The 19,062-nt window shown below is 39.3% G+C and overlaps 1 protein-coding gene across 1 annotated transcript in view; it reads right to left on the reverse strand.

Annotated features, from left to right (window-relative positions):
- Nucleotides 1-5,521, reverse strand: part of LOC134636715 (glutaredoxin domain-containing cysteine-rich protein 2) — a 31,166-nt gene extending 25,645 nt beyond the window's left edge. Inside the window, exon 1 of the mRNA XM_063486835.1 lies at nucleotides 5,499-5,521. The gene's annotated coding sequence lies outside the window, so the exon portion shown is untranslated. The remainder of the gene's footprint in view (nucleotides 1-5,498) is intronic.
- Between the last annotated feature and the right edge of the window lie 13,541 nt (nucleotides 5,522-19,062).

The raw sequence follows: 19,062 nt of genomic DNA on the forward strand, positions 1-19,062 counted from the left end.
TTCCAAATCATGATGAGACAGAATAGTTTGACGAACTTATCTGGTAAAGTCACATAGAATGACCTCATACCAAAGCCCACAAGAAACCTGGACATAATGTTGTTGGTACATCCCATAGAAAGGCAGACATTGTGATTGAAGTTGAAGTTGTATATAATCTGCAGAATATGACAAGGACACTAGAGACTGAAAGAATTCAAACTGACTGAGGTCACTTGATTTTAAACCATCTACATAGTAAATACAGTTTTTCTCAGTCGCTTTGGTGCTTTTCTCAGATCAGAATGAAAATTCTCAAAACAATTAGTGCAACCTCCACAACATTTAGTCATTTGTACACATCGTAGTAGCAATTTCTCCTTCCTCTGAACAAATTGCAAATGCTCTTGGACATGTATCAGTTGCTTTCATACAATTCTCTGCCGTCGACAACATTATCATTTACTTATATCATGTCAGTCAAAATGAACTATACTTTTGGATGCTGAATAGTCGTTCCCAATAAAACTAATAGTCTTTATTTCATTGCTTGAGTCATTACATACAAAATTGGTGAATTAGTTTTCAAATGCTGTCTAGCAAATGTTATACCTTTTTTTTTCTTTTTTTTTCCTGGAAATGTCCCCGAAATTGAACAATTTCTCTCAGGTGAACTTCAGCTTTCACTGACAAGGAGGTGTGTGAAGTATTAGTTGTAACCAATGACAAGCCACTTGTTCACAGTCACTCATGGATCGATCCCATGAACCCTCAATTGGAAAGCATATATGAAACGAGCAGGACATAGTGTGTACCATTTCTACAATTCTGTGACACAGAAATGGAAGGTCAGCATCGTGGAAGAGGGGTGAGGATGAGGGGGGACAAAACAGGGGAAGAGGGAGAAGACGGCAGATACATAGGCAGATCCATAATGAAATTAGGGCAACACTTGTTGACCATGTTGTCAATCACGGCCTCACAATGGATGAGGCTGGTCGGAGGGTGCAACCAAATCTTGGAAGAACCACTGTGAATTCAATCATTCCAACATTTCGTAGGGACAACAGGTATGCATAGTATTGGACAGTAATCCAACATCTCATAATATCTCATGTTTAGTGTACATTACTGTAATTTTACTGTACAAAAAGTGTATAGTGCTGTCTTGAGCATTTTCAGGTAGTGTCACCGAATTCTGACCTTTTTTTGCATTGGAAAACACTGAGAGAATACTGTGAACTGTCATAATGGAAACATGACAAAGCCATTTGACTATCTTGTTCGTCAAGATGATGTCAAGACTTCTCATTTTGATGACACTGGCAGTTTTATTGACATGAATACTTGCTTTTGAGGAATGGATTATCGATTTTGAGCAAGTGACCTGCTTTTGCAGGTTATCCAGTAGATTTTGCAGTTTGCACCAATTGTTTTGAGAAATACACTAACTGCTGTGCAAATGTTAATAGTGATGTGAGAAAAGCACCAAAGCAACTGAGAAAAACTGTAATACACTTTCATTCCCCCCCATTTTTATTTGGTAACAAAGAACTAACAGTTCATATTTTATACTTTTATATTTTTATTACAATTACCTAATTACCAATGTTCAATGCATCATGCAAACCTTTTATATTAGAGAGGATCTCTGTCCCGAGAGAGAGAGACAGACAGATAGATAGATAGATAGATAGATAGATAGATAGATAGATAGATAGATAGATAGATAGATAGATAGATAGATAGATAGATAGATAGATAGATAGATAGATAGATAGATAGATAGATAGATAGATAGATAGATAGATAGATAGAAGGTAGGATGTTTTCAGTTGAATGCCTTGTTGGAAGCTGTGTGGAGATACAAGAGTTTTGTTGTTTATTCCCTTGGTACCAAAAATAACTAAAGGAGCAAAGGAAATTGAGGCAGCATGTGACTGCATCAGGCTTCATCTAATACTTGTCACTACTTTGGAGCAGCCCTTCATTTCAAGAGGATCTGGCTGTACAGCAAAGAGAGAGATGGCCATGGCAGATGTCACTTGAGTAGAGGGAATTTACTTTGGAGTGAAATCAAGTAAACAGACAATTATTAATCCAATATAAACACAATGGCTTCACAAAAAGCTAAGAATTAAAATGAGGCTGTGCACCACCAAATGGAGGGTTTGAAAAACCAGAACCGTGCTGTACATTATCAGGAAACTTTAAAAAGAAAAATGCGTTGTGCAAATTCTAAAAAAAAAACTTCTTTTTTTTTTAGTATGTCTCATCAATTTCCAGTTTCCATCACGGCAGGCATGGCAGGTGGTGAATAAGCTCACACCCATGTGTTGAAGTGTATTTTTGAGATATTTTTAGACAAGTGACACACACGGATTGGCTGCATCCACTGTTTATTAACCCATCACTAAAGCTGTGTGTAAAATGATTTCTAAAATCTGATTCATGACTGAAAGAGACTCTTTTTTTCAGGCTTACATTTTTAAGTCTCACATGCTCATATATAGACATAAACACAACTGCAACTCCTCACATCTTTAAAAAGAAAATGCTTTTCAGTTTTTAATTAATGCTTATATGAATTTGATGTTTTCTGTGTTAGTTAAATGAAATAAGAACCCAGCAAATGTACCGTGTTTTCATTACAAAACTTGTTACCATGCCTCCAGAGTAGGTGCAGTAGGTTAAGTTAAGTGAGCAGATGGTGCAACTGGCTCCTGATGAAGAGATCCATGTACGAGGAAGCGTTGGACAATGAATGGGAAATTAAATGTCAGAAAATAATTAACTTAGTCATGAACTCCTCATACCTTTTTACATTTCTCTTCCTATTGTTGTGCATAATGTACCATAACAAGTCTGCAAAGTTCTGGAAATGTAGTTATGATTATGCAATTTTTGCAAATGAATTCCCCGAGGTGTCACATTTGTTTTTCATCTTTGCTGTCTTTCCCAATCTCTCTTCCCCCTTTCCCATCCAGCATGATAATTGGACTAATAATGGCGTAGACAGCCTGTGGCTGTGACTCTGCACTCAGTGTATTCAGTCTAACTCAGTGCTTCAACCTGTCATAGATTTCCATATTCCTATAGGGAGAACTCATAGTGCTCTCTGTGCATGCCCCTTTGTTCAGATATTACTTCTCTCTGTGTGAGTTCACTGACATAAAACTCATGAAATTCACTCTCTTCTTCTACTCCTTGAAAATGTTGGTGAGTGGTAAAATCTTGGATTAGTTTTCTTCTGAGGAAAAAAAGGCAAAATATGATCATGGATCTCACAGTGACTGAGAAGAAAATGTAATCTGAATACTCTTCTATGCCACACGAGCATCTAGATTCTGGTGGCTCCCGTATGACGCTGCAAATCTAACGATGAACTTTAGAGGGATATCACTGTACATTTATAAAATAGGCACATAGGATAAGGCCAGAGAAATGACAAAAGAATCCTCTCCTCATATTTATTATAGCTGTCACTGTTGATTATTATAGCTACAGATCTTAGAAATTTAAACCTCCACACAAACTTTTCTAATCCCAACTGTAAAATAGCCAACAATGAAAAAGTACACCACAGTAAACTCGGTCATTTAATGGAGCAGGATAGACGACCACGCATTGTCTAATGTTATATTATGTATAATATATAGCATAAAATTGTATGCTTGAGGCATGAGTTTGAGTCCTCAATCATCGGTACAGCAGAAGCAGCAATAGAGAAGCGCTGCTGAAGCCCTGAACTAGGATGCTTGACTGGTTTGCAGAGCGAGCAGTGAGGCAAGCAGTTTGCTGCTTTTTGTACTCTGTGTCTCTCTCACTTGTGCTCTCTCTCTCGCTCTCTCTCTCTCTCTCTCTGTGTGTGTGTGTTCTTGTATGTGTGTTCTGCTATCTATCTTTTTTTCCTGCATAACAAAAAGCAGCTTAACATCATGGCTGGCTCTGTTGTCTGCCTGCACAGTCTGGTCTACTTAGCCTGTCCATCTCCTCCTGAATCCTGTATGATAAGCACAAAACAAGAGAAACATTGCCAAACAAACGCAAATACACATGCACAAAAGAACATTTGAATGAAATAATTCAGAGACCCACAACAATACAACCACTGGAAAATAACAATTTTGACATGCCAAAAAACAAATTGGTGCATCTGCAATCAAAAGCTACTGCTTAACAGAGCAAACAATGCTGCTGCTGACATACATGTAGTAGTTCTGCTTCTATTAGTAACAAGAAAATGTACAAGGACCTCAGAGACTAGAACACCAAGCAGTGAAACCTGAAGACAGTGCAGTGTAAATTTGAAAACAGTCAATATGAATGTGAAAGAAATAAGCACATATCAGAGGAGTCATGATCTTCGTTTTGTAGAAAACTGACAAAACATGCTAAGACATGCTAACAGGGGAGTTTGAGAACAGCCATGATGCAGTTTTTACCTCGTGCATATCCATTTGCACATGTTTGTGTGCATTTGGTCATTTTTCCACAGCAAATGAATTGATTTAGTCAGCAATGGCCTTTGAGCAAATGTTTATGCTTCAGGCATCATATTGCAATTCTGTCAGCAACTTTGGCATCAAAGCAGTCTTTAACAGTCTCGAATTCACAAAATCTATGTACTGTATTTATTTCACTTGCATATTAATGTCACTTCCACTGAAAAAAATGAATTTTGACAAATAACTTATATAAAGCTCAAACTCCGTTTTAACAGACATTCAGTAATTCATTAAGTCTTGATTGGACCCTGCTTCTAAAATCAAAATACTGGCTTCTTTCCTTCTGGAAAACTTTGTGAATCTCCTTCTTCTCCTTCTATTTCTTCTTCATCTCCTTAGGGATCATCATAGCATATTATCTGACCCTAGTATATTCACTTGCAGCATAACCTCTCTCACTGCATCCATGAATCTTCTCTGAGGTCTCCCTCTCTTCATATTCAACATCCTTTGTCCTCTATATCCACTATCCCTATTGGGCACATAACCAAAACATCTCCAACTTACCACTCTAACTTTTTTTTTTCCAAAGCAGTCGACCTGTTCCTCTCCTCATCATGTCAATCTTACCCACTCCCAACAAAACTCCAAGCCTCTTAACCTCTGTCAATGAAAGTGTGGGCTGGCGTTCAGTTATTAACTTCTCCTTTTTTTAGATTAAGTTATACTGTAATGTTATTTCCAGTTAATAATATGTGAAAAAAACATAATACAGAGTATGCATTCTAAAATCCTTCAAGCTCCGTTATAAGTAATTATGATGTAATTATTATACATAATTCTCCTTGACCCCATGGAGCTTTGACCCAGGGAGAGTATACCCCTTCATTTACCTCATATCAGCTATAATAGGCTCCACCCCCTCCACACCGCTAGGTTAAATAGCCAATATTGAATAGTAAGTACTGACAAGCCTACCAAGAGCCAAAAAAGTCCAAATTTATTAAGATTTTAAAAACAAATGCTTATACTACTAAGAATATATGTTAAAATTGACACCTGTCTGCTTACATTTCTTGAAGCTGATTACAAAATGCTGCTGTTTATCATCTTTCCAGGCCACTGATGAATTTTGACGGCGCTGAGCTGAACACACTCATGTAGCACCCTGGCGGATGACATCGTCTCCTAACTCTTTTCCGCTCCACACTTCCTCCCCCGCATTGACCTCCATCTCTGCTCCCCCTCTCCCTTCAGTCCCTGATCTTCCTCTCTTCTCCTCCCTCTAAGCCTGATTTGTCTGTCACACTGTCACGTCCCCCTGGTCTCTCTCTTTCCTCCCTTCCTCCCCCAACGTATTCCACCTCTTTTTAACTCTCGGTAACACACAGCCACTCTGCCTTCCTCTGACTTAGCTAACAGATTTATTTGATACCATGAGTATTCTTTTACAAAGCAGAGTCTTCCTGAACCAAGGCTAAGCATTACACATACAACTCTCCTGCACAAGCAGCTTTAATTACACACGGCTGTCTGCACGACGACCGAGTGCATATAGAGCATGACACAAAGCCACAGTGACAGAATATATAAGGATGGGAGGAGGGAAGGGTGAGGGAGAAATGAGGAAGGGAACAGCTAATAAAGAAGCAGTAAAGGATGGCTGATGGAACAACATGGAAATATCAGGTAATCTTGGATCCCTATAAAGCTGAAGATGGATATCACTTCAATTTTCATAAAACAAATGATATACAGGGTTTGGCACACCTGCTCAGCAGTTGAGGATATTTATGTCTCTAAAACTGCATTGACAGCCATTCTCAGCAGACTGAGACAATTCTCTAATCATGGCAGACATTAATATCACCCTAACCAGATAAAGTTATTTGAATTAATGAGAATATATTGATTCTGTCAATTACTGGCATTCAATTTTTAGCACATCATGGCGGAGCAGGTAGACTGGTGTCTGGAAATAAAAAGGAAAACACAGCATTTGTCTATTGTAGCAGGAAACAGCTGCATTTACTTTGTTGTTTTGCTTTGCTCTGCTTTTCTTTTGGCAGTAAAAAGTAGCAGAAGACATACTTTTATGGAAACCTTGATATTAAACATCATTTTCAGTGGGTTTGTGTTTTACTTCCTGTGTGTGACAGTAAGGATTGTGACAAAGACTTCATGATCTTTGCAGCATTAAGCCATTGCACAGTGCTGTCCAGAACTTCTCTAGATATCATCTGATGGAACTGCAGGAGAGATGGCTAATGTGCACATCAGGCAAATTTAACATTAAATGGTATTTAGCCTGCCGGCTGCCTAGTACAAACAATGTTGTTGAATGATGTTAGTTTGTGCCAATGTGAGAATCCTGCCTCCCACATTTTCAATTCCAGCATGTCTGAATTCGACTACCGCTTGCTGTGAGCTACATGTGAAAGAAAAATGATTTTATAATGTCCCGTCCTGATTCTCTTGACATTATTGTGCATATTTACACATGTAAACTATTTTTTCCAGCAAGTCCACAAAACATCCCTGCATGACAACAAATTGCTGCTGTTCTTAAAACTTCTTCCTGGGTTTTGATCCGTTTTTGTGCATGTTTTGATTTATTTGTCCTCGCATCCTTCACTTTGGCTCGTAGTCTCTTTTTTTCTTTTACGTTGACAGATCATACCATTAGTGTGCCTTTAGCATCTCTGCCAACATCCTGTCCCTCAGGAGCAGGACCGGGAAGGCAGTATTCATATTTATGGAGCTCAACAGAATTCTGTGATACACTGCTAAAGAAAAAAAGATGAGTATCTAAACCTAAAAGTAATAAATAATATAGTAGCTGTACATAAACAGTCTGTCCAGGTTCCAGGTTATCTGCTGTGTGGCTGTGCCAATCCTCTGCAGCATAATGCTGAACAAATCATTGTGGCTTGTGTCAATACCTCTAGTCCTTCTCCTTTCCATATTTGTACATGTTCGTGGATGATGTTACCCTGCAGAATCAGCAGGGTACAGTTTGTAAGAGTCTGTGTCGCTGAACTTAGATGTTAGCAGTTAACTCTGACCTCATACCCTTAAACAAGCACCTAACCTGATCAAGTAATTATGGTGGCTAAAACTAATCAAACAGCTCATTAAAGAAAAAGTAAGCAGTGCTTAAAAAAAGTTGCTGAAACAAATGAGACATGAAAGACACGTGAAGCTACTATTACATACTGGCAGCACCAGTCAAGTGAAAACTATGCGCTAGAAGGCAGTGGAAGCGGCTTAAAGACAATATGCATGAGACTGATAATGAACAACACCCATTTAGTGAGTTGACAACATTTGAAATGGGGTTCCTATACACCACACACCTATGTGCACTCACTGTACACTTTATTGAGTACACCTGTCCAACTGCACATATCTAATTAGCCAATCACATCCAAGCAACTCAATGCATTTAGGCATGTAAACATGATCAAAATGGCCTGCTGGGGTTCAAACTGAGCATCAGAATTTGGAAGAAAGGTGATTTTAATGACTCTGAACATGGCATGATTGTTGGTGCCAGATGGGTTAGCGAAAAGTTGTTGATCTACTGGGATTTGCTGACACGACCATCTCTAGGGTTACAAAGAATGATCGGAAAAAAGAGAAACTATCCAGTGAGCTTGAATCAAATGCAGTCTACAACAGCAGAAGACCACACTGGGTACCACTGCTATCAGCTAACAAAAGCCTCAACAAAATTAGACAGTGGAAGACTAGAAAAATGTTGCCTGGCCTAAATAGTTTAAATCTGCTACTACATTAAGACAGTAGGGTCAGAATTTGGCATAAACAATATGAAAGCATGATCTTTGCAGTATTAAGCCTGCCTTGCATCAGTGGTTCAGCCTGCTGGTTGTTGGGTAATAACATGGGGAATCCCATGGCACAGTACCAAGTGAGCATTGTTTAAACCCCATGTCATGGACATGTCAGCAACATTGTTGCAACCTTGTTGGTGACATGGTTTTTCCTGGGTTTTTCCCAAGTCTGCCCTTGACAAAGAAATATCTTGTGTAAAATCTTGTACCTGTGCTGTGACTGCTGTTTTTCTCCAGTCTTTCTTTAAGTATCTGACTCAGCTAAAAGATAAGTTCTTCGGGCTCTTCTCACGTACATTTCTAAAGAAAAATGGGTAAAAATCTGGTCAGGACCTTGGTCAAAGCTGTTGTTTCTCACATGACACACACAGCAAGAGATATTTGCATCAGCGCAGTTCTAATGGGCATACTTTGTTATTCCTGCCAAAACAAGCCCAGGAGGTACAGACCTCCAGTCAGGGAGGCAGAAAACAGTCAACATCCTGCATGACAAATAACGCTTTCTCTTCTTTTTGCTTCTAGTATCTTTTAATTAATGGCACTTGGCACAGAGAGTAATTATCTAATAACTACAGACTACACATGATTTCAAGTGATGAGCAGTCTTTTTTCTCTTTATTTTTAAATTTCTTTAGTTCTTTACTGTCTGTGAAACATTGCACTAATTTGTGGTGATGGCAGGGGACAGACAGCCAAATGTCTTCAGATGTCAGATGGCCTTGCTAACACTGCTGCTTTGATTGCTGAACACCAAATGCGCTTTTTCAGGAACGCTACTTTCCAGTTATTTGTGAAGTTTTCCACTGTGATTTGTGATTTTTTTCCGTTTGTTTCCTAAGATGCATCTACCTGATTGTAGTAAGTAAACAGCACCTTAATTTTATAATTATATGTGAAGCGGAAGACAACAACATGTGCTCCACACACTTTTCTCTTTTCTGTTTGTCAGTAGCTAGCTCACCAAGTTATGTGTCATATTTCATTTTACTGATCTTCACTGACTGAAAGGTTTGGCACAAATGCACTATCATAATTTATCAGTCAATAATCTGATACATCTATGTAATTATCAATCATTTCATTAGCATATTGTGGCCAGTAATGCAAATTCACACACATATAGATATATCACTATATACATCAGTTTGAGTTTGTTTGCTAGTTTCAGTTGGTCCCTTGTTTACAAGAGGTCACCAGACTACACCAGATGCCCTTCATGACAGAACACCAAAGGGATTTGTTTCTTCTCCCAGAATCACACCGAGGATCGTGTGTTAGGCAAATTTGTCATCTGCATTGGGGGAAAACTCTGTAGCAAGTGCTTTACATTCTGATCTTTCTGAATGTTTAATTCAGCCAAACTATTCTGATATTTTCAAAAATATGTTTCCATATATGAGAGTGAGACCAAAGGTGATGGATGTCATTATTCACAAAGAGCTTCCTGCACTATAATCGTCATGTTCATGACCTTACTTGCTGAAACAAATAGTACCCTTGTATCACCTTGCCATGCCACCAGATATTTTTTTTTTTGCTCCAGTATCTACTGCTCTGATACAAACCCTCAGAATGATAATCCCTTCAATGAAACAACTGCATTTAAAGCACTGCATGCAGAACAGTGCATGCAGAACGAAACCCAAAGGTATTAAATGTGTTTATGTCTTCACAAAAGCAGTTCCTACTGAAATGTAATATGTACTCATAGCTTATATTTAGATTTTCAATTCAATTCAATTGTCAGATCCATCTTATTTATATTGTGCCAAATCACAACAGCAGTCACCTGAACATGGTTTATTTTGCAAGGCAGAGACAATATGACAAAACCCCCTCTGAACAAGGACATGGCAACATAAAAATTATGGCGAGAGCGGGTTTTCTTCACAAAGGTGAACAGCATATAAATTCATGCAAATACATACATTATGGAAATTACTTCATATCAAGGGACTTAGACTATTATTTGTGTTACACCAGATATCAACCATTGAGAAGTCATAATCTCACACAATTTCCTACACCCCATCTGAAGTCTACTCTCCAGATAACAAAACACAATGCGCATGTCAACTTTCAGAAAGCGGTTCGACTCTCCTCGAGACCCTAAAAGTAGACAAAAAAAATATTGCCACACCTAAGATGAGCTCCAAAAGGTTCCATCATATCTGACTGTATTCAGTTTCTCACGGGATATTAAAATCTCAACAAATACAGGGATAACTCAGAAAAATCCATTACCCTGACCACTTACACTCGTGTAATGAACACTAAAACTCCTTAAGTGACTTTGAAACTTGACTTTTTGGCAAAGAGGCCAGTGCCAAATGTGGCAGTGAGGGTGGGTTTTAATCAAAGATAGTGTGAAATTTGTTTTCAGTGCAGGTGATAGGACATCAGGAGCACAGTGACATTGCCCAGGGGCCTGAGGGTCATTTTGGCCTGCCGAGCACTTAAGCAGAGATAATATAAAAGCAGGAAAGAGTAGACGGGCGCCTCAGAATGCACCGATCAGGCTCAACTCCATCACACCCCAGAGACGTACATGCATGTGTACACAAAGCTCATCTCTCTCTATCTTCTAAACACATAGTGTTGGACAAGTCCCTGGTGTAATGAGCGCTCAAAGAAATGTTGGAAGTGAGAGAGAGAAAATCATTTCTTTTTTAAAAGAGAATGATGGAGCTAAATGCTGAAATGTCAGTCAGAGACCAGGCCAGTCAAGGAAAACAATAAAAACTAGCTAAAGCACAATTGTCTCTCTTTACCACCCACCACTCATATATTGTGTGTCATTCATTTTCCCAAAATAGACAAAATCAACATCCCATAGGACTGTTTTTCATTTTATTTTAATAATAGACATCCATTAATATCACAACATATAAGTGGCTGTGAATGGAGTCAAATTCCCAGCCTAAGTTATTGTTTCAATCCATCCCTGAGCACAGTTAATCTGGTTTTAGTCCTGACCTGAGGATCGCAGTCAGACCTGGTAACTGTGGACTCTTTAACTGAAAACTTCTCTTTGGTCTCTGAATCATAGTCCAGCTCTCATCACCGGTGATGATCTTCAACACAAAGTCAGATCTGTCTGACAGACGTTGATGTTGGCTCTCATAGTTGTGCAACTGTAAGTCGTGAAGACGTGTCTCCTGGGGAACAATCTAAAAATAACAGACTGGCTGGAAACTGTCAAGGGGTGCACAAAGATACAACTTTGAGGAAGCCAAAGTTAAGTCAAGAGTTGGTTTTTTTATTTGTTTTAGAGGCAGTTGTTTCACTTTATTTTTTTAAACTCACTTTATTGTTTTTATTTACTCTGTACGATGTTTTGGCAGCTTTATGAGCTGAGATTTGCAATTTCATGTCTCTATTTTCTGTCAACATTTATAAAAAAAATAACAGTCAATAAGTGAACAAGCACAAGTAAGTATAATACTTTATTTAACAAACACTCAAGAAAACAAAGACTAAGATATAACCTTACTTTACCCTTACAGAAAGATGGCTAATTTCTGCAGTTATAATAATTTCTTTCTAAAGGGCTAATCAGGGTAACTGCTACAGGGATGAAAGATCATGTTCAAGGAGGAAGAGAGAAGATAAGAGTGCTCAAGGACAGACTGTTTGAAAGGTACTATTTGAAGTTATTGATTTTAACTGCCTGTTTGAATGACCTTGTTGTGCCGTCGCATCCAAGAAGGAAGTGCTCATCACAGGATGCAGATTCCCATGTATGTTAAGTATAACAAATTTAATTAAATGATTCATCTCAGCAAATTTTTTTGTCAGCCAGCACACCCTCTGACACTTTAATATAAACATATTTCTCCACTTTATTTAATTGACCTCTCATCAAATAAATTTCTTATTCTTTTACCACCTTTTGTGTATATCTCTCTCAGTTCACCATTACTTTGCCACATTGAGGGGAAAGGTGATTTCATTGTAATATATAACAGAATAGGGCAAGTCATAGAAGCATTAGTCTAACATATCTTGCAGTAGCAGAGCAAAATCCATATTTCTGACATGGTTGTCTCCAATGGAAAATAGACCTGAAACCCTTTGGTGCCACATTCTCTCAGTTCAGCTACATTTGTCATGGAAAGTGCAGCAGTGCAGTCTTGCAAGGCCAGCCATATCAGTGAGTGTGTTTGCAGCTGTACATCTGGAGTCAAATGTGGCTGATTTTAGCACAAGTATGGGTGGAAAGGGCTGATTGGATATTTTATGCAACACCTGGAGAAAGCAGTACAACATAAAAAAGAGAACAAACCTATTTCATGCCAGCTGTCTCCCAACAGATTTCTTTACCTTAATCGTATCTCTAATTGAATTTCACGGTACTCTATACTTGGTGCAGCATGTTTGAGCAGCTGACAACGACAATATTGCGGAATCGTTTCATGCAGTCACCATGTGGCTAATCACAAAATGTGGGTAATTACATTTTATCTGGTTTATTATCAGTGTTTCAGTCTTGACCCATGCAACACTGCATCATAACCATACATCACATCAAAGATCTACTATTGCCATATAAGAAATACTGGTGTGAGTTGGACTTCGGCTACCTTATAGTAGTGGAATTAATGAAGTGGATTCTTACAAGTCAAGACTCTTGTTTTTATCTTAATTATGAGATAACTTCAAGTTGTGATGGTGCGTGGGAAACAGAGGAAACTGGAGAGTACAATCTCAGAATCAGCTGTATTGACGAGCTTATTAAGCAATTGGGTTCTGGCTCTTTATTTGTTCTCAGTGTATGTAACAAAATAGACAACAGGCTTTACTGACAATAGCAACATGGCACAGACAAGAACAGCACATATAGCATGTTTATATATAAGGTGCAGACTTTAAAGACGTTGGAATAAATCACGGAATAAATAAGAGATCAATTACTTGTTGTTGGGTCTGTTCCCACAAACCCCGCTAGTTCTAGAGACTTATTCATCATGAAAGAAAACAAGGCAACAGCGTTCGATCGATTACTTGCGCAAGGGAGGCCTTTGGTCAAGAACCAGCTCTTGGAGCTCACGCTCCTAACCTGTCTCCAGCCCAAAGTCCGTCAAAGAGCAGCTTCCCTCGCAGCTATTTATTGAGAGACAGTTCACACAAAACACAGCAAAGCAACGCCCCTCGCATTGTATGTATATGTGTGAACTTCTATATGTAAGTAGGAGTGTGTGAGTGTGTGTGTGTGTGTGTTGCTGATCAAAGGGTCATAAACTCAGGAAGCTTAGATCAAAAGAAGTAGATCCTCCAGATAGGATGTATCTGCAATAAAACCTTACAGCCCCCTACCCAGAACCCCGAGAATCTGGGGGGAAGGACAGTGGAATCCCTTTCATCAAAGTTGGCAAGCATAAAAATGACAAACATTTAACAATCCACTCTAACACTTGTTATTATATATACAGTTTATACATGAGGACTGGCTATAAATATACAATATAGACATGTACAGAAAAGCTGGTCCGGCAACAATACCTGATCACATCTTAAAGACTGCTTAGGTAAACACTGACCCTCATCATCATGAAGTCCTGGTCATGCCACACATATGAGCCCTCCTTCCTCTGTCCCTGGACCATATTAATTTGCGTATCAGGCTAACTGGTCAATAGTGTTCTTCTGCCCTCCTCATCCCTTGCCCTAGACATGAAAACCTCCTATGTTGGACTGCTGTTCATAGATTTTAGCTCAGCATTTAATACACTGATCCCGCTGAAGCTTATACACAAACTGGACCAGCTGGACCTGTACACCTCTCTCTTAACTGGCTGCTGGACTTTCTCAGTGAGACACCACAAGAAGTTCTGGTCAGCAACAACATCAAGCACCATTATGCTGAGTACTGGTGCTAATTGACTAAGCACTCAAGTATGTGTGCTTAGTCCCCTGGTCTTCACTCTGCTGACCCATGATTGCACTCCACACTACAACAATAATATCTTTAATAAATTTGCAGATTAGACAACTTTCGTGGTCAACTTTAGAGTAATAGTGAGACACATATTACTGGTGTCTCAAGGTGAATCAACTGGCCATGCGGTGCAGTGACAACAATTTCTCCTTAAATGTGGAGATTATCAGTGATTTCAGAGTACACACATAGCATTCTCTCGCTCACGATCGGTGGTTCTACTGTGGAGAGCACCAAATTTTTGGGTGTGCACATCACAGAGGACCTCTCCTGGACACACAGCACTGCATCACTGGCCAAGAATGCAAAGCATGCTTCTACTACTCCTGCAAACTGAGAAGAGTGAGAGCCCCAGTTATCCATCATGTGCTCCTTCAACCGAGGCACTGCTGAAAGCATCCTGACCAGCTGCCTCACTGGGTGATTTGGAAACTCCTTTGCCGCCAACCACAGAACCCTGCAGCGCATAGTAAATACAGCAAGAAAAATCACTGGTGCCTCGCTCTCCTCCCTCCTGGACCTTTATAACACGCACCAGGCCCGCCAAGCTATCAGTATTGTGTGCCAGTCCACCCACCCTTCACACAACTTTTCCAGTCCCCTGCCTTCAGGGAGAAGGTCCTGGAGCCTCCATGCGTCCTCCAGCAGACTGAGAAACAGCTTTATCCAACAGGCTGTCAGGATATTGAATTCCCTTTCCTCTCTACCAGCTCCCCATTCTCAGGAAGACTGTATCACACACACACACACACACACACACACACACACCTTACATCCACTTCACTTTACATAAAGAATATTACTGCATCGGTTGTACGGACACTGCAATCAGCTTTTAGGGATTTAATAATTTATCAAATTGGCTGTATATATCAATAACAATAATTATATATAAAAGTTAAATAAATCTTTTGAGCTTGTGTACTGTACTCTTATTTCCATATTGGTATCACCAGTGTTGGGGAGTAACGGAATACATGTACCGCCGTTACGTATTTAAAATACAAAATATGAGTAACTGTATTCCGTTACAGTTACCGTTTAAAAAGGTTATATTTAGAATACAGTTACTTTGTTGAAATAAATGGATTACACGGCGGTACTTTCCTGTTTCATATTGTGGCGGGTCAGGACTGTTTGGGTTTTGTTTGACAGCTACGCTCTGTTGTTCCAGGCGGCAGGGTTACGGTTGCCATGGTTAGAGGGTGACGCTCTCTCTCTGTGTGTTTCCTGGGTGAGAGAGCGCCTTTTTGTTGTTGTTGTTGTTGTTGTGCTAAGCTAATAGGCAGAATGCTACAGGTATAGCTCTAAAGAATGTAGCATCATGGGCAGTGTAGTCCGTGCTACAGGGAGAATGGACTGCCATACCCGTTATGTGTCTGTGAGCAAGAGGAGGGAGAAAAAGGAGAGTGGAAAAGTGTGAGCTGTCATCGAGCAAAAACGGGAGCTGGAAGCATGTAAATATAATAATAACCACTGCAGCCAAGAAGAGTGCCTGACGAGCCCAGTTGTAAGTAAGCTATTAAGACTCGACTGTACACTGTGTTCGTGTTTTCCTCCGAAAACAATAAGTTCCGTTGGAGCAGCCTTTCAACGCCTCTCTTGTCTCTCGCAAGCAAAATTGACCCACACAACAAAGTAAAGCTATTTTTCGGCTACGAGCCCGACACAGAACCCGCCGTATTAGTCAGAGGTCCCTTTACTATGGTTCGGAGCCCCGGACCTTCAGTAATAGTAATAAATCACACAGCAATAGTGCATTCACGTAGTTGTAAAGAGCATGATAATATATTAAGTAATCCAAAGTATTCAGAATACGTTACTCTCATTGAGTAACGTAACGGAATACGTTACAGAATACATTTTGGGGCATGTATTCTGTAATCTGTAGTGGAATACATTTTAAAAGTAACCTTCCCAACACTGGGTATCACATCATCTTATAGCTCTCTATTTTACTTAGTTTTATTTTTGATTCATTCTTGTTCTACATCATGGGTCAGGGGGAAGTGGCATTTCGATCTAGTGTATGTAATGTACATCTTGCAGCATTGACAATAAAGTTTCCTTTGACTTTCTGTTTTTCACCCGCACTTTTATTTTTTGCAAATTGTTCCACTGAATGACAGGGTCAAATTATTCTCCTCTTCATACAGTCAGAGTAACCCTGACAGTTTGGTGCAGCAGCAGCTTCATTCTTTCTTTACATAAGTATTTGTCTGGTTTTGCTTCTGCCTGCTTCCTTCCTTGCTATTTTAATCGCAGCTTTTTTTTAAATTTCAGTCTTTTCTATTGGTCTCCCTTGTCACTTTTCTGTCCTTTTCTTTGTTTCTCTCAATCCTTGCAGAGCTCTCAGTTGTACTAATGAAAGAATGAGTGATGTGGGTGTTAGCTTGGAGATGGAGCCTGTCATATCTTTGCCAGTTATCTGGAGGGCTTGCCTCGGGCCAGGCTCACCTCGACCACAAAGACTGTTACCGCCAGAGCGTTTCGTTCATGCTGAGATGGCACATAGATGTAACTAAGGTACAATGTATTCATACATATGCACATACTGACTACACACACACACACACGCGCACACTCCTCCCATCCTGCTGTTGACACTGACAGACTGATGTTTGCCGGTGTCTCAGGGAGTGGGAGTCAGAACAATACTCTGTAATTGAATCCCTGTTGCCACTGTGTACCTTCCTCCCTTTTCCTCATTGTGGCAACAATCTCTTACATACAGTCAATCTCTCTTGAAGAGTGTTTGCTTCTTGCATGTCTTTGATTTTCTGTCTAAATCACCTTTTTACATACTCCTCTCTACCTGTCTCTTTTCCAACCCACTCGTCTCCTTTTCCTTAAAATGTAGTGTTCTTCCTGTGCATGCCTTTCATTGATTCCAAAACGGTGTGCACGTGTAAATGACATAGAACACACAGAGTTCACCGTCTTGGTTGGGTAACTGTATTTAAATCATTGTGATCCTTTATATTATGCAATTTCTGAGTACAATATACAAATATACAAACTGTCATATGTTTGTTTGCATGCTTGTATCCTCTCCCTGTGTATCCTTTGTGCACTGACTGACACCTCAACCAGTCGATCTCCTCCATGCCTCATCGCTTTTCATTGTTTTCCTGTACGTTTGACTGACATGTCATCCTCAAAAGATGTTCGCATCGTCTAGGCACTCTAGATTGGACACGCTTGCGCGATCCCAGCCGGAGCTGCGTTTGAAGAAAGACAGGCAGTTTGGTTCTGGTTTATTTATAGTCTCCCATACTTGTTCACACTCTGCAGACTATGTTTTGATTAGACGCCTCACATGGGGAGATCAGGGCCTCAGTTGTCTCACATTATCTGTAATATTTGTTGCAGTGTTCCAAGATTGCTGAGGTGTAGCAAATCGGGACAAGTCATATAATTTCTTCAGAAGTTTTTCCTTATTGACAAAAAGCAGTAAAGCACAACATAACTCCAGTGCACGCCATGTTGCAATGGGACAAACCATGCAAAAAGAAATATGTCATTGCAGTTAGCAACTATATAGAGCTTTAAAAAGAATAAATAAATTTAAAAAAACATTGCAAGTAGGCCACGGAAATATAGACAGGGCCTGAATTTTCAACATCCTCATTCACTTCACTTCAGAATATGAAGTGTCAAGGGAGATTAATCCAGGTCAGTCCCAAGATGCTGAAAGATAGTACTGAGCCTCATTAAAGAATGTTCGCTGAAATTTAACTGAACTCCCAGGAAATTACTGCCAGGTTTGTAGTCATTTTTATTTTTTTGTAGATCACCCCTACAGCATTTTGCTGTGGATGGTGATTGGTTAGAAAGTCCACCCCTCTGGTCAAGAAGGAAAAAATAATAATTTTGATAGATTACGATGAAATGTTTCCCAGGGACATCTCCACAATATGGACTATCATCACTTTATGATTGCTATTCCCATCAAGTCAAAATTCCGCTTTTTTTACTTTGCTATGGTAAACTGTGCCAGCTACCAAATGTTTTTATAAACTAGTCATTTTCATGCATGTACTGTAGCTCTGAACTTTCCAATAGATTATCTGATAGACGTACAAAAGTACTTTATCAAAAAGTTTTGTGTCACCCACATTTCAAAAAGGAGAGATAATTTGGAAGAATTGAGACTGATTTATTATGATACAGAATTCAACTGTGCTATTTGGTGATTAGACTCTGATGATCCATCATAGTAGAGCAAAAATTATAGGAATTTCTGGGGTCTAGATGCTGGTTTCATAGTTTCTGGGTTTTGAGATGCTGTGAGTTGATGTTTCTTTTTAGATTGTGAGAATGGTTTATGTTTTACTTTTATTCCTTGTCTCTCTGGTGAATGGGGTTGTCAGCTTCTTTATTATTTATTGCTACCGTTCCTGTAGCCTGTTTGTATTTTGCCTGTTTATTGAAGTCCTGCATTTTAAGTTATCCTTGGGCTTGAGTTTCTGTATTCCTTGGTTAGCCTGTATTTAGTTATTATTTAATTATTTTGATTGTTATTTCTTTCATTTTCAAGTTTTGTTTATTTCACATTTTGTATAGTTTCTTCTGTTTTATTTAATAGCCTAGTTATTTGGGTCCAACCTGATATCAACTCAAAGCGTGTTACAGACCCACTGGTCCAACATGTGGATGTTACGCATTGCCTCTCCAGATGTGAAATGGACGTACATGTTTAAGTTGCAGTGCCACACGGACGGGTGGATCTACACTGTTTGCCCTGATCTTTCTTTTTTACATTGTTTGTTGAGGCTTCGATTCTTGTTAGTTTTAATTACTATTGATATTTGCTTTAGTTAGTTCCCTTTTGTGTTCTTTT

This window comes from Pelmatolapia mariae, linkage group LG10_11 (assembly GCF_036321145.2).
Source record: "Pelmatolapia mariae isolate MD_Pm_ZW linkage group LG10_11, Pm_UMD_F_2, whole genome shotgun sequence".
Taxonomy (NCBI): domain Eukaryota; kingdom Metazoa; phylum Chordata; class Actinopteri; order Cichliformes; family Cichlidae; genus Pelmatolapia; species Pelmatolapia mariae.